Here is a 15,090-nt window from a genome sequence, read left to right as displayed (position 1 = left end):
GTTATTCCACAAGCTCCTGTTTCCTTTCTCCTATGCACTGGATGCCAACTATCCTGCTGTAGTGGAGCACAGCCAAGGTGTGCTTGAGCATCTAACACTAAAGTTACTTTGGTAGCTCTCCCAGAACTGGCTCGGAACTGCTTCTACACTCTCAGACGAAATCATGCCCAAAGATGTTGGGTTTATTTTTTATTTCTTTCCCAAAGTAATGTTTTTAGAAATTTGCACTTACAACCAGGCACTCAAAGTACTATATTCAGCAGAAGCAATAGCAATAGTGTACACATTTGCTTTTTGCTGCATAAATATATTTGGTGGGTACTCAAGGATGTTACTGTTGACACTATGAATCAGTACTAGTCTGCAAATATGTTTCTAAGTTTACACTTCTACAATAAATATTACTCAGCTTCTTTCTCAATCTCTATTGTATGCTTGTTTCTGTGCTTCTGTATGTGTGTCAGAACATTAATTTTTGCATTTTGGAGGTTTTGAATAGATTGTGTTTGAGACTAAAGTAGATAGAGGCAAAACACAGTTAACATCAGAAACTCAGAAGGAATTCAAAATTCAAAAGGTCCCATCTTATTTGAAGGAGCAGTATAAAATTTGCCAAACCTCAATAATACATAACCTCTACATTGTGTTTAAAGATGAAGAACTTTAAAAAAATCTAAACAGTTGTTTTTCTCAGTTTTGTATTTTCTTATAGAAAATGCAGAAGCCTACACACTCTTGTGATGTACTTTGGAAACAATTACTGAAACATCAAAGATGCAGTATATCAGACCAATTCAACTTCCCAGCAGTGGAATAATCAGAAAGTGATTTCAATTACTATTAAGGTTGAAGAGGCATTTAATTTGATGAAGAGCTACTTCAGCATCATCAAATGTACTCTCAAATTTCTGTGTAGCTTTTATAAAACTGAAACAACATTTCAAGACAAAACATTAAAAGAAAGAAATGTAAGTAAAGTCCCATGATCTAGACATTATTAGACTAATGAAAAACAACATGGGAAAATGTCCCTATCAATATGTGAGCATTTATTTACTGCCTTAATGTAGTACTAGTGTTTTTCTGTCTGGCCAAGCTACAGGTTACTCATCTCTTTGGTTACACTTCTATCCCCAAAAGATAGTAGGAAAATAGAAAAAAAGAAAAAAAGAGAAATTGCAAAGGAAATGAGGCTGACACAAAGGCTAGAGGATAAATCCTGTAATAGAGACTGAGCAAGTTGAATGTATGTAATTTAGAATGGTGAATACTAAGGGGATATTATGTGTTTTCAGCAGTCTAAAAATGCCCTCACAGTGACAGTTTACATGATAAAAATCTCAGTCACAGTTTCAAGAAATGGTAGACAAAGAACAATATCTTGAGGCTAAGAAGAGTTAAGACAGATATTAGCAAAAAGTTATTAGCAGTGTAAGCAATTGAATGATCGTGTAGCCTATAGCACAAAGGGGGATTATGGCACTTTTACTACACACATTTAAGAAGAACTCAGGTTATAAATTATAGGAAAAATTTATGAAATACTCTTCAAAGGTATAGATGGCAAAGTAAATGAAAGCCTTTCTTTTGGCCCTGATGTATTATTGCTTTGGAGCTAAAATATATATTCCCTAAAATAACTCTTTTAAGAGGAAAGAAAAGCAACATTCAATAATAGAAAAGGAAAGTAATATTCAATAATATGAAAAAAAATTATTATTTTTTAATATATTAAATAATTATGTCTTTCTCCTCCTTAATTAAGATGCAAAATCATGATTCAAGAGCAGTACATAAGAAATAGCACAGACAGGAGAATCCGAGGTGTTTAGCAGTTGATAAAAGAAAGAAAAAAGTACTTTAATTAAAGTTGAAATCAACCATTAGAGGACAAAAAAAATAGCTACCAAAGGTAAATTACTTTTACTCCACAGAAATGCTGAAAAACTGGTAAATCTAACCATAAATCATATTAGGAATTATCTTGTACTATTTGACTGGAACTTCAAAAGCATATCCCCAGTAAAATGGCTACAGATTGAATGCACCTCAAGACTGAATCATCAATCCCCTGAGATGTTGATGCATCCTTCATATCACCTCCAAAATCCTTTGGCTCCTGCTGGACAAAGCTTATATTTCCATTTTCATTTCATTTACTCTTGCCCTGTACCTACAAGCTTTTGTGCCCCAGAGCAATCATTTTCAGTTGAAAGTATTTCATTTTTCTCAAAAAAGAAAGATATTCAACTACATCATTGACCTTAATACTTTTCAAAGGTTTGGTAAGTGATTCAGGTACCCAATATCTAGACATTTGTAACTTAGCAGAGAAAATACATCAGATGGTTAAAATCACGTTCTTGATAGTTCTTTCACTTAGTCAATTAAAATCTTTTGGAGTGATTAATAGTTATAACAAGTATCACAGACCTATCCTTATGTACAGATTTACTTCTCACATCAGGCAACCTCGACTACATCTACTCCGATTTTACAGTAGGACAAAGTTCAGGAATATGATTTCCCTGTTCTGAGCAATACAGCTAAAGTCAAGTAAATGCACACATTCAGACTTGACCAGAGATATTTTCCCAAACAACGGTGATTTTTTAAATGATTTTTCTTTATTAGTATTAGATAATGGCAATGATCAACTAAGCCCCCTTCCAAATTAAAAAACAAACAAACAAACAAACAAAACAAAACAAAACAAAATAACACACAACACTAAACATAGATAAAATTGTACATATTTCCAGTTACAAAATGGATATCTCTTGACTGTATCTTTTTTTATAAAGACATAAAGAGAAAGATAATTCAGACTAAAGATTTTCAGATATAAGTCCTAACATTTGGATGCCAAAAAGAAAAAAAAAAAAAGGAAAAAATTCTCCATCTCTCATTATAATACTCATTTCACAAAAAATCAATTCTGATACATGTAGATGAGATCTGCCTGGTCAGCAGAATCTTGCATTATTTCCTCATCTCTGAAGATGGCTAGGAAGGAAGCAGGACTAGTTACTGGGTCTTGTGATCCTTTCCTTCTGCAAATACACTTGGAGGGCTGTTAATGCCATTTTTTTTCTGAATATGAGAAAGAAAACAAATTGATGAATCTTCAGACATTTCCATCATTACAAACTGAAATTTCAAGACAGCTATTTTCTTCTACAGACCACTGCGGATTTTTTTGCTGTATACTTTATAAGATTTGAAAGTCTACTTTTTTTCAATTCACAAAAGGATTACTCATAGCTACTTAAATGTCTTACTTTATTTTAAAATGAGGTATCATCCATTAAAGTGTAACCAAATATTTGTAAAGTGTTACCAAAGCAGTGCCTCAGCAAAATGAGAGATTTTATGTAATAATTTTTTTTCCTACAAATGCTACTCCACACCTAGGCATCTATTTGAAAACTTAAATCTGGCTTCATATCATCTAGCATCCATGGTAGTTATCTCTTTCCACATTATGTGAGAATACATCAATTTTCAGAATGTAAGCACTGAAAAATAAATATTCATGAAGCTCTCCAGTAATGACCAGAAAATAATAATATTCGGCTAAAATTTTGACATCTACCCTAAAAAAAATAATTTTATTAACATATGAAAGTGACCCCAGCTTTAAATGGGCTTCTTCTAACTTAATATTAAAATATATGACCTAACCTCCTTCTCTGTAATAACTAATTAAAACTGCTGTATTATTCATGTGTTGCAGATACTAAGAAGAACTCTTATGTGACCCCTAAGGAAGAAGTTCCTGTAATAAAAATATTATTCTAACATTTTAAATGTCATTTCTCTTATAATTCAAAATAACATCACATATTTTAATGCATTTTCAATAATATTCAGAGTTGCATAAAATGTCTTTTACATGTCATTGGCTTTGCTCTACAAAAAAACAATTGATAAAAGAGGCACTACTACATAATGGAAACCAATATCCTATTATCAGCAACAAGGAAACAGTCAAGTGAATGTAAGTAAATACATACTGTTTCTTTAACTAGACTTTGTTATGTCAAATCTCAAAATCTTACATCTTTGCTTGTCAAGAAAAATTTTCTACAGATCTTGGACTATTTTGAGGGTTTTTTTAATTTTTTTTATCCACGTTTGATGCTAAACTGTTCCAATCTTTTCGTCTATTAAATAAATCTCCCCACTGAAAAGCAGTTTCTATAAAAGGAGTCTTTTTTAGAAGAGTACTTGGAAATTATAAAAATACTTGAAGCAGTGTCTCCTTAGAATTTTGATCATCTTCCTCCTGAGTTAAGGTAAAATAAAAGAGGACTTATATCGCCGAAGATAAAAGGAGATTTATTTTTTGCCTGATCTGTAACATCCAAATGGTAAAGAACTCATCTGCTTTTTAAATATCCACATGCAATTATTATCTCTGCAGCTCCAGTGTCCATGCAATAATAATCAAGCACTAATCAATAAAAATTACATAGAGTCCAAAAAGGAAAGTTTGTTCCTGTGTAAGCATTAAGCTACAACTTTCATTGCAGGCATTTTTCACACGCTCTTGCTTCATTCAGAGAACAGAATAGATTACGTTCTAAGTAAGTAGCTGACAACATAATAATAAGTCTCAAATCATAGAGTGAGAAAAAGGTCTGAAAGGTGTAAAGGGCTAACTTCTTTATATCTGTAACTTTTTTTAACAATTGAAGTAGAAAAAAAACCCCATGCTTGTTAATACTTCTCATTATGCAATTTGGAGTGTGTTAGACTAGATAATGAAACTGAATAGTATGACCATGAATCACTTTCTTCTTTATTTCTTTCTTTTTCTTCAAAGCTGCTATTTCAGTGCTAATTAACGTTACGATCAACTCAGGCCTTACAGTAATTCTGTACTTGGAAAATAAGAAAATATATTTGAAGAATCAATAATATTTCAGGTAGACCTCTGATGTAGTGCCTTCGCATATGCAAACAATCCTGGTGCACATGTTCTATAAATTACTTATAAACAAATAAATGGCTGAATGGCAGGTCTCAAAGGGTTGTGATCCACAGCATAAGGTCTAGTTGGAGGCCAGTCACTAGTGGTGTTCCCCTAGGGTCTATACTGGGTTTAGTATTGTTTAGATTATCAATCAATGATGATCAACTTGGATGAAGGAATAGAGTGCCTTCTCAGAAAATTCACGGATTATTCAAAGTTGGAAGGGTAGTGGATCCCCCCAAGCGCTGTCCAGCCATCCTGAGGGATCTCAACAGGCTGGAGAGATGCTTCACATCAGTCTGCATCTGCCTGCAGCAGTGCAGCAAATGGTCAAAACTGTACAGTGTTTCTGTTATTTGGTGCAGAATTGACAAGGCTGGTTGAGAAGAACACGGCCTGAGCCACTCCCTCATCTTGCACTGAGCTCAAGAAAGGCCCAATGGCTGAAGGGTGTCTGCAATGAAGCAAAGGTCTCATGGCCCCATGTTGTTTCAGTGAGGCACAGAAGAGCCTCAATTTATCCTAAATTTCTGTACTCTTAATGCAACAAACAGGCCTGGGGGAGTGGGGGTTGTTAACAGCTTAGGAACAAGGAAATAGCCCAACAAGCTCCCGGCCTTTCCAGTGAGCCCTCTCTCTTGCAGGGTTCCGGGCTCCCCCGCACTCACCAGGCCACCTCTGCATCCTCCCACTCCCCCAGCCTGGAGAAGGACTGCACCCTCTCATCTCCACATTCCTCCCGCCCCAGGCTGAGCCTTTTCCCTTTTCCTCATACAACACACACTGCCCACAAAAACTAAAAGGCTTGGGCCTTTAGGATTTTTTTCCCACAAAATAAATGACTACAGTGTGACAAAAATAACAAGTGCTTCTGATTGATAAAAAACAATAGTTTTATTTCCAGCTAATAGAAGAACAGTTTGTCTACCAGCAGAGTCCAATAGTCAGACTTGAATACAATTACATACAGGAAAAATTGAAGTATAACCAACAAGACAAACATTTATACAAGGAAAAATATTTTTATATCACCTGTAAGTTTTTGCCCACGTGAAACATCACTGGAACTCAAATATATATCTTTAAAGATTCATTTTCTTCTGAAATCCAGTTCAGTCTGTTTTGAGAAATAGAAGTCCTGATATATAAATGGAATGGTATTGTCTGTGAGTGAAATTCTTTCTGCAGGTTAGGCAAGAGTTGGCATTCTCAAGGGCATTACAGATGGCACTGACTGCAGAAGACATGGCCACATATGGTTGAAAGAATTGGTTGTCCACTTTGTGCAATCTGAAAGAAAGAAGACCACAACAGTGATTGGAAGTAGAGAATTCAAGTTTTCTGTTCTCTTGGCAGCAGGGAAACAGGACTTGTAGTACCCAGAATACATCCTTTACTGTAATAATAAGAAACCCAAAGATCTTTTAGTGCCATCTTGGCAAGAGTTTCTCCCTACTCATACGCCACCAAGAAGTGACTTTGAGTGACAAGCTAGTTTCAGCTTCAAAGCAAAGTCTACGTTTCAAGACAGCTGTCTTAGCATCTGACATAAGCCAGATGAGTTGTAGATCTTCCCCTCTGCCCTCTTCTCTCCCACAGAAAAAGACAGGATGATAACATGTGGATCCTTACCTCTGAGTAGCTATCCATGCAAATCAGATAGGTAACAGTAATAGATGGTCTTGCAGTAGAGAGAATAGAACCAGAAAGAACATGCAGCCATTAATTTCACCACACATCGAGGGTTACAAATACATAAAATGTTAGAAATTAATAACTTGATTACCCAGCACCTTTCTTTTCATTAGGAGGAAGATGCAGTTGCTCACACTGCTCTAGTGTTAGAAATAACAGTAATCTATAGCACTGTGCAGTATACATATGGCAGTATTAATCTCTGATGGGTTATCAAGAAGGGTTTTGTAACAAAAGCATCTACCTGTCTTTTGGAAACTATTCATTCTAGAAGGAAAAGAGGTTTTCAGAAATTCAAACATACCCTGTTGTAACTTAGCAACATCCCAGCCCAGTAATACAAACAGAGAGCTCAGTCTCATGTGAGGAAATACTCAAAAATCAATTTCTAGTTCCAAGATGAAGAGACCAACTCAGTGGCTATTCCCAAGCTGTGATTCCAGGTGTACCTCTGCTGCCTTCAGCCTCGGGACAACTGTATTGCATGCACACTTTTTAACAGATATAGCTATTCTGCCTAAGGAATATGTCATACCCAAAGTGCTGAATAGTATTCTCTATCAGAAAGAGAAAGACCTTGCTTTCCTTTTTATTTGCAAACTAGTCTCTATTTTAAACCATCACCATAAGCTGCTTTCAGAACTCTTTACCGCAAACACCTGACTTTATGACGTCCCCATGCATGCTAAACAAAAGGTTGCAATTTCCTAATTAAACAGTAATAGAAAGCACAAGATATCCTTTTTCACATAATCTGATGTTCAAGCAGTAAGCACTACTAATATCTTATCCTAGTTTCACCTACAGAATTTAGCTCCGCTAATTCCCCCATTTTTACTCCTCAAACTAGTTAGGCTGCAGCTCTAATACCACCACAGTAACAAACTGAAATTGGTAATAACCTGCATAGAAGCAAGACAAGTCTAACAGTCTAACACAACAGAGTAACACTGGAGATAGCTCTGATAATCCCCAGCACAAGGACCCTTCTGGACTTTTAATGCATCTCTTTCTTAAAACACAATTTTCATACTAGATTATTCCAGACTCACTGTAAAGACAGGCAAAACACAAATTTTTGAATATAGAAAAATTATCTTGTTTGCTTTCCTTTAATGTACTGGTGCTGCTTTTTTCAGCTACCTGTGGAATGTGGTCAAATAACCTGTGTGCAATATTTGATCATTTAGGTTATGAAAGGAAATATAAGTGACTGATTTGGAGTAATAGACATGTTACAGTTCAAATTAAAAAAAAAACAACAAATGTTTCTAAATGGAAAATATTACTTTAAAATATGAATTATTTGTGATAAGGGAGTATTGTTTAATTTATGATAAAATTATCTGTGACTACCTAAGACAGTTATACTCCTTCATTTTATTTATTTTTATTTATAGAGAGAAGGTATGAAAAAAAAAAGTCATGTCATTTTACAAGACTTAAAATGGCAATAATACATTTTCTTTTTTGGGGTTGGTGATGTCATTCAAATTTGAGAAGTCTAAGGTTTATGAAGATGTTACACTAACTTCTTTTCTCTCATTCCTCCAAAGTATATTTTTTCACGTTCTTTGTCAAGCCTCTCTTACTTGCTTTCAAATGAAAACAAGTCAATATACAACCTTGCAATATATAGAGCAATCTATTAGGCTTTAGAAAGTGCCTTGTGGCTGTCCAGAAATTGTCATGACAAATGGTCCAAAAAAAGTATAGCAGCCCAAACTAATGCAGCTCAAAGAAATGGTTTTAATAGTCATCACAGTTGAAAATGATAGACATATGAGTTCTTGTCTATAATGAAAATACAAACATATCTTTGTCTTTTATGAACAGAGGAAATGAGACTGCCATAGCTGAACAGATTATGCTTTATCATAAGGCTAAGTCAGTAATCAAAGCAGTTGAACTAACCCAAGTTAAAAAATACAGCACTAAAATGTTAGCTACAATAAAGATTCAAAACAACAGAGGTTGAACAACATATGATAAATTTTAACACAAACCAGTTCCTCAATATGTGACAGGGCAGTTTCAACCCACAAAGAAAGCCTCAAGTGTTGTACAGCCAAGTTTGAGAAGCTGGTAAGGCTGAAGCTGGGAAGCCCGTTCCATACAGTGCTATTAGTGGGAGTTTTGGATCTATCCAAGACCAGGGTTGGATTTGTTATTTTTGTTGTTCATACCTGCAGGAAAAGGCAAGTCTGTATGATACACATGCTCATGCTACTAAAGCTGACAACCACATATTGATTTCATAATTAATCTTTTGTGATAGAAACATCTTGAAGTATTTTTGAGTCTTTACATTTCATTTTCTAAGCTATAATGAAAGTCAATTTGATGTCAACAATTAATGAAACAATAAAATTCATATTTTCTGTACCTTTACAATTCAAGACCACTAAGAGTGCATGAGAGTACTACCTCTTCAGTAAGGCACTACCCTAGCTACGGCTGAAGTTGAGCAGAGTCTTAAAATATAAGAGTCCAGCAATATGCAACAGCTGTCTTAAGCACACTCTAGTCTTACTTGTGCTGTTACAGAGCTTCACAATACATAGTAGAACCCATGTTAAAATACCCAAAAAAATTGTTTTTCTAGTTACCATATTATCTTCACTTCTAATGACTGATCCGAGCAGGAATGGAAGTATTCATCTTTTTGCATCTACCAAGCAGTGTCTTGAAACAGTAATTTCATTATCTGAAATATATAAAGATTTGTTTACTCTTTCCTCATCTGACATTTCTGTAAGTGTTAATACATGAGTCTACTTAGCCCTCTGATAATGCCTACATAGCTGTGCATTTACAGCTACAACAGAAAAGTTATTAATGCCTCAAGATATTTCTTGCCCAACACTGGGGCTTGCAGAATTGCCTCAGTATTATTTAGTATTCAAATAAACAAAGGAACATGAGTGTCACACAATCTAGTAAACTTCTAATTGCTTCCTAGAACAAATCAAATATTGCTGCCGCTTCTGCAAATCAAGTGGTTATGGTGCTGTATAAGTACACTGCCTGTGCCTACAACACATTTGATTTTTATGTTTGATATTAAATCCTGCAGGTTTTATGGATGTCAAAATGGTAGTAGTGAAATCCCTCAACATGTAATGCAAACACCAGTTTAAGGTTAGTTGGCAAGTTCGATAGTTCAAGAAACTCTGACTGTGCCATCACATGTCAGACTTGTACTTTAAACACCCAACTGAAGTGTTCCTGAGGATGATGCAGTGCATGTCTTACACAGTACACACCTCTTAGAGTAATGAGGTTGAGAAGCTGCTTGCACTGGCTTATGTGATTTGTCTAACAGATGACCCCAATTTAATACTTCTACAAGGAATTTCCAACATGTTCATCAAGAAGATTTGGCAAAGTCCTATTATCCATCTTATTTTGAAAGCAAGACACCATCAGAAGACACAGAACAGGAACTGAAGTTTGCTTGACACAAAAATGGCTTTAACTGGAAATTGGTTCTGTGGAAATCTGATTATGTAGGAAATTATAAGAGCTAGAAAACTAGTTCTAGTTGTGATTTCTTCTGTTTGTTGCATCATACTTGTGTTTTAGAGAAGTCTAAACCTTTGAAAAAGTCAAAACATCTTTTCCATTCATAATCAGGGGATTTCAGAGCTTCTGAATAGCTCAGAAGTGAAATGAGTTTGAAAGACACTCAGAAAGACTAAGCCATTTCAGTAAATGATGCAGGATACAAAGACCTACTGAAATGAATTATGAACTACTGTGTAAATCCAACAGACATTAGAAGACATCAGAGATCTGTAATTGCCGATCTGAAATAAAGAATAACAGCTGATAAAAAGAGGAATGAATTATTTAAATATTCATATTGAGAGCATAAGAAATTAAAGGTCTTGTAGTAATACAAAGTCTTAAAGAAAAATGGAAGCCTGGTTTTAGAATTTCCATCAATATAATTAACAGCCTCTATTTTTTCCTTAAATTTACAACTTTCCATTACTCTTCTCAGCATTTATTTTTTCATTGCAAAGGAAGCTTTTAAAGTCACAGTTGCTCAACATTTGTGCTCATCAGTGCTCATCATTTGTGTGGAAGCATTGATGAAGTCAGGTTAGCAACATGCAGAAATTCCAGTGTTTCTCATAGCTCACCATTTCCTAAAAGTAAGTAATTGTAAACTGACTGAATCAATAAAAATAGTTTTCAACTTTAACAACAAAATAATATTTTCTGAAAATGTACCCTAGTGCATAATGCAAAGCAATTTCAAGATAATTTAATGAAACTAGCAGACCGCTTGCTCTGTGGCATACCTGCTGAGACAAAGTTAGAGAATCTGTGATGCAACATTACTGTTTATTCACATTTTCCCATGAGCCTTCTTTCTGGTGCAATTTGAGAGTAAGTCATTTAGTGATTCTGAATTTATTTGACCAGATGTTTTTTCATGTTTATTTTACCACTGGGGCTATGTAAACCTAAAATATGGCTGAGTAAAAAGCAATTCTATATATCAGAAGGTTCTGCATTTTACTGACAAGGTACATATTGCTGACTCATTCAGTTGTAACAAAAATCATTTGAATAGCATCTGAATTATTCTAAGCAGCTAGTATACAGAATACATTCATTATTAAGCTTATATGGCATAATTCAATTTTTATCTTTGGAAGCAAACATGCCATTTTGTTTCTTGGCTCAGAGAAAAGAAGTTCCTAAAGTTTTAGAATGTTGTCAGGAAACATTTGATACCACAAAAGTGCACATACCAATCTAAATTCTACTCCATCATATATTAAACTTGCCTTTCACATAAATTGCAAAGCAGTTTATTTTCCTCTCAGTACTAAAACAAAAAAAGCTTATTATTGCAAAGTATGACTAGAATAAATTGAAAAGTAAAAATTCATTAAATTTGCCAAGCAGAGTCAGCATGAATATATTTCTTTGTAAATGTCAGCATAACTGTAAAAATTCTTAAAAAAACTGTGACATCATTCTCATTTTTCATACTCCTGTGTGCACATTTGAAAGTAGCACGTGTATGTCTTCCTTATAGTGACCTATAATATGTAAAGCATAGTGCTTTGAAACAACTGCGGTAGAACTTTTTTTTTGGTAGGAGACAGGAAGTCATCTTTGAATTAAAAAGAGATTACTTGGTATTTTTTGAGTCACATACAAAGATCAATCTGCAGAATGTGGGGCAGTTGAAAAGGGAGTAATTTCCACTTTGCATGTAAGACTTTAAAAAATTTCCCCTTAGTAAACAACAGTTCTTTTGCTTCTGTAGTATTTATGAATCTGATTTTTTCTTTATATTGTGCTTATCTAAAATACAGTGCAGCACTCTTTTATGGCCTAAGAGGGAATTTAATTTCACTGAATCAGAAGCTAGAGTAGTTAAAAAATTATAATTTTGCATGCTGATAATGCATTTCTTTTGGAGTGTCTTTGTCCTTCACCGGAGAACGCTGACATAAATCTTTTAAATATAGTGAGAGTAACAGAAAAAAGTTTACAAAACCATTTTTCATCAAAGTAACATAACATGTCCACTAGAAAAACATGGTGTCCCCTTTTCCCTCTGGGTGTGTAAAGAACAAGGATAGCCATGAATAATGGAAGCACTCAGTAGTTCGTTCTCTGTGTGATAAATTTATAGTGACCATGGAGATATCTAAGGCATTTCCAGACTTATCTCTATGGAGCATAGCCTCAGACCAGTTACTGTCATTAATTTTCAAAAGAGAGAGGCTTTCTTCTGAAAATCTAAATGTAGTTTTGAGAAAGGAAATGCCATTCTTGCATCTGACAATGGACCTTTTATATCACAGAATCACAGAATCACAGAATCACAGAATCACAGAATCACAGAATCACAGAATGGGGAAGGTTGGAAGGAACCAGTGGAGGTCATGTAGTCCCATCTCCCTACTCAAACAGGGTCACTTAAAGCATGTTATTCAGAATTATGTCCAGACAGCTTTCGAATATCTCCAGAGAAGGAGACTCCACAACCTTTTCTGGGAAACCTGTTCCGCTGCTCAATCACTCTCACAGTAAAGAAGTTCTGCCTCATATTTAGGTGGAAATTCCTGTGTTCAAGTTTCTGCCCATTGCCTCTTGGCCTATTGCTTGGCACCACCAAGAAGAGCCTGGAAACTGACAGGTCATATTTTCTAGAAAGTCCAGATTGTTTTCCGCTTTACGTATGTGGCACTTACACTTTGCCTCATCTCTGGTGTTGTATTTTATCTTGATACTACAGTAGAATCAAAATGCAATTCCAGCACATGTCACTTGCATGCTGTGATTTGTTAAAGTGACTCCTCTGGACCAGCAGACATCAAAGGTTGCTGTTTCACTCTTCTAATACTTTATAAATTTTCTCAAAATTTCTGTAGAGGGCTCACTATTCACAAAAGCATTTACTTCCAGGAAATCAGAAGTGGCCCTGACCTAAACAGATTACACAGGCTACCTAACAATTTTCGTAAAATGGCTTTTGCTTTTCCTGCAATAAAGTTATGGGATATGCTTTGAACTATTCCGAAGCAATCTCTCTTATGTCCTTGACTGGTTTCAAAAGACAAATGCTTCACTATCTTTTTCTGAAATACCTCTGTGCAAGAATTTTGTTTTCAGTTTTCTCTCAATACTGTGATCATTGTTGAACGGTGCTATACACTATTTGGCATTTTGGGTTTTGTATGTAGCGATTCCCTTATCTCTTAGTTATCATACATGATTTAGACAGCTTTTGGTATTTTCACTGCAAAAAAAATTCAACCTTAAAACACTGGCTAATGTCTAACTAGATTTCTTTAAACTATAGAGAATTCTAATTTTAGAAGCACCATTATTTTTATTTTTACTTGTAAGGTTGACATGAAGACTTCAATGTAACACCAGTAACACTGTCTTTGGTGAATCATACTAATGCATTTGAGCTCCAAAATGTGACCGACAACTTAAATTTATGTTTGTTCTTCATTCTTAAATTTAAAAGCATAAATTTACCCCTTTTCAGCTAAGAAATAGGCCCAGTCATTGCAGCTATTTGCTACCATGTGCGTTTCTCCACTTGCCTAAATCAACAGCACCTTGCATCCCAAGGTACCTTAAAAAGCTGAGGTGTGATCTGAAAAGGATCTCAGCCTCTGTACATCAATTTTCAAGCAACATTAAGTTCTACCAAATATACTTCTGGAGAATATTTGAAAAACATTTTATGAGCAGTTCCCATTAAAAATCCAAAAATAGGGGCAAAAGTGAAGGGACCGAAATGCAAAGAGGTAGAGACCACATCCAGGAAATTCCTACATGAGAGTTAAATGTTCAAGTGCAGAATGCAGACAGACAACTAATTCCCATCAACGTAGCATTAAATATTTAATTGCTATTAGTCCCTTTAACTTTTGGTCTGTATAGTTCTTGAAGGCTGAGGGACATTGAGAGTGTTAGAAGGGTGTTTTTGAGAAATGTTGAGGCTTTCAGAGAATTGTTTGGGGATCTTTTCCCTATTTCTGTAGTCTGAGGGAGTTTGTCCTCTGAAGGAGCTGAGAAGCATGCTTTTAAAATCTCAGTCACTTCATATATATGTATATTTTTTCAGAAATCACCTTTTATTATTTTGGCTAGGTATCAAAATCTAAAGAAAGGAATATTTCTTATCACACCTAACGTAGCCTTGTATAAAGTTCCATTCCTAAGATGGGGGAAAAAAAAAGAAAGATTTAGGTAAGATTTCCTGCCACACAGAAGGGTTAATCTATGCAAGTATCAAGGGAAAAGCACAGGATGTAAGGAGAAGTAGTATAATAACTCTTCTTGATTTTCTGAATAATATGTTTCTGCCTCAGGTATTTATTAAAAAGCAGGCCTTTTTTCAAAATTCTGTGCCACAGAAAGAAATCCCCAGGAATTCCTTCTGCAAGAGTTATGCTACTTTGTAAATGGCTTTATGTTGGCCTGTTGAAGATGTGCAGAAGTGGCTGGTAGCTCATATAGAGCTGTCAATGTTCTCAAATAGATCCCTCAGTGATATTTTGAACCCACAGGTAAACATGAGCAAAACCATGGCTTCACATAAGTCAAAAACGTTGCTAAAGAATCAATATTAAAAGTCAATTAAATATATCTAACAGAAAATCACCCTTGCAATTACATTAATAATGTTAGCAAGAGCGTATACTAATACTACAAATAATAATTTGACTATTGCCATGGAGTTCAAACAACATTTTGTTAAAACTGAAACAAATAAGTTTCTATTTTATATCATTATCATCCTGAGTAAATATTTAGGATGACCAGAACACAACCATGAACAGAATTTAGCATTAAGGATTAATATACATAAAGGAGAACCTAGATCCAAACCCCCTGTAATCTACAGAACCAAAGGTAATGTGTAA

At 34.9% G+C, this 15,090-nt stretch overlaps 1 long non-coding RNA gene across 1 annotated transcript; it reads right to left on the bottom strand.

Moving 5' to 3' along the window:
• Positions 1-8,399: 8,399 nt before the first annotated feature.
• LOC120322672 lies at positions 8,400-9,374 on the bottom strand. The gene is made up of 2 exons (XR_005562503.1): positions 9,283-9,374; positions 8,400-8,859 (listed from the first exon to the last, which is right to left on the bottom strand). It is a non-coding gene; the product is annotated as an uncharacterized LOC120322672 (long non-coding RNA).
• Between the last annotated feature and the right edge of the window lie 5,716 nt (positions 9,375-15,090).

The sequence above is a fragment of the Pipra filicauda genome, unplaced genomic scaffold, assembly GCF_003945595.2.
Source record: "Pipra filicauda isolate LSUMZ 115617 unplaced genomic scaffold, ASM394559v2 scaffold140_size2443280_pilon, whole genome shotgun sequence".
Taxonomy (NCBI): Eukaryota; Metazoa; Chordata; class Aves; order Passeriformes; family Pipridae; genus Pipra; species Pipra filicauda.
The sequence above is the reverse complement of the archived record's forward strand: the minus strand, read 5'-3'. Positions and strand labels throughout refer to the sequence as shown.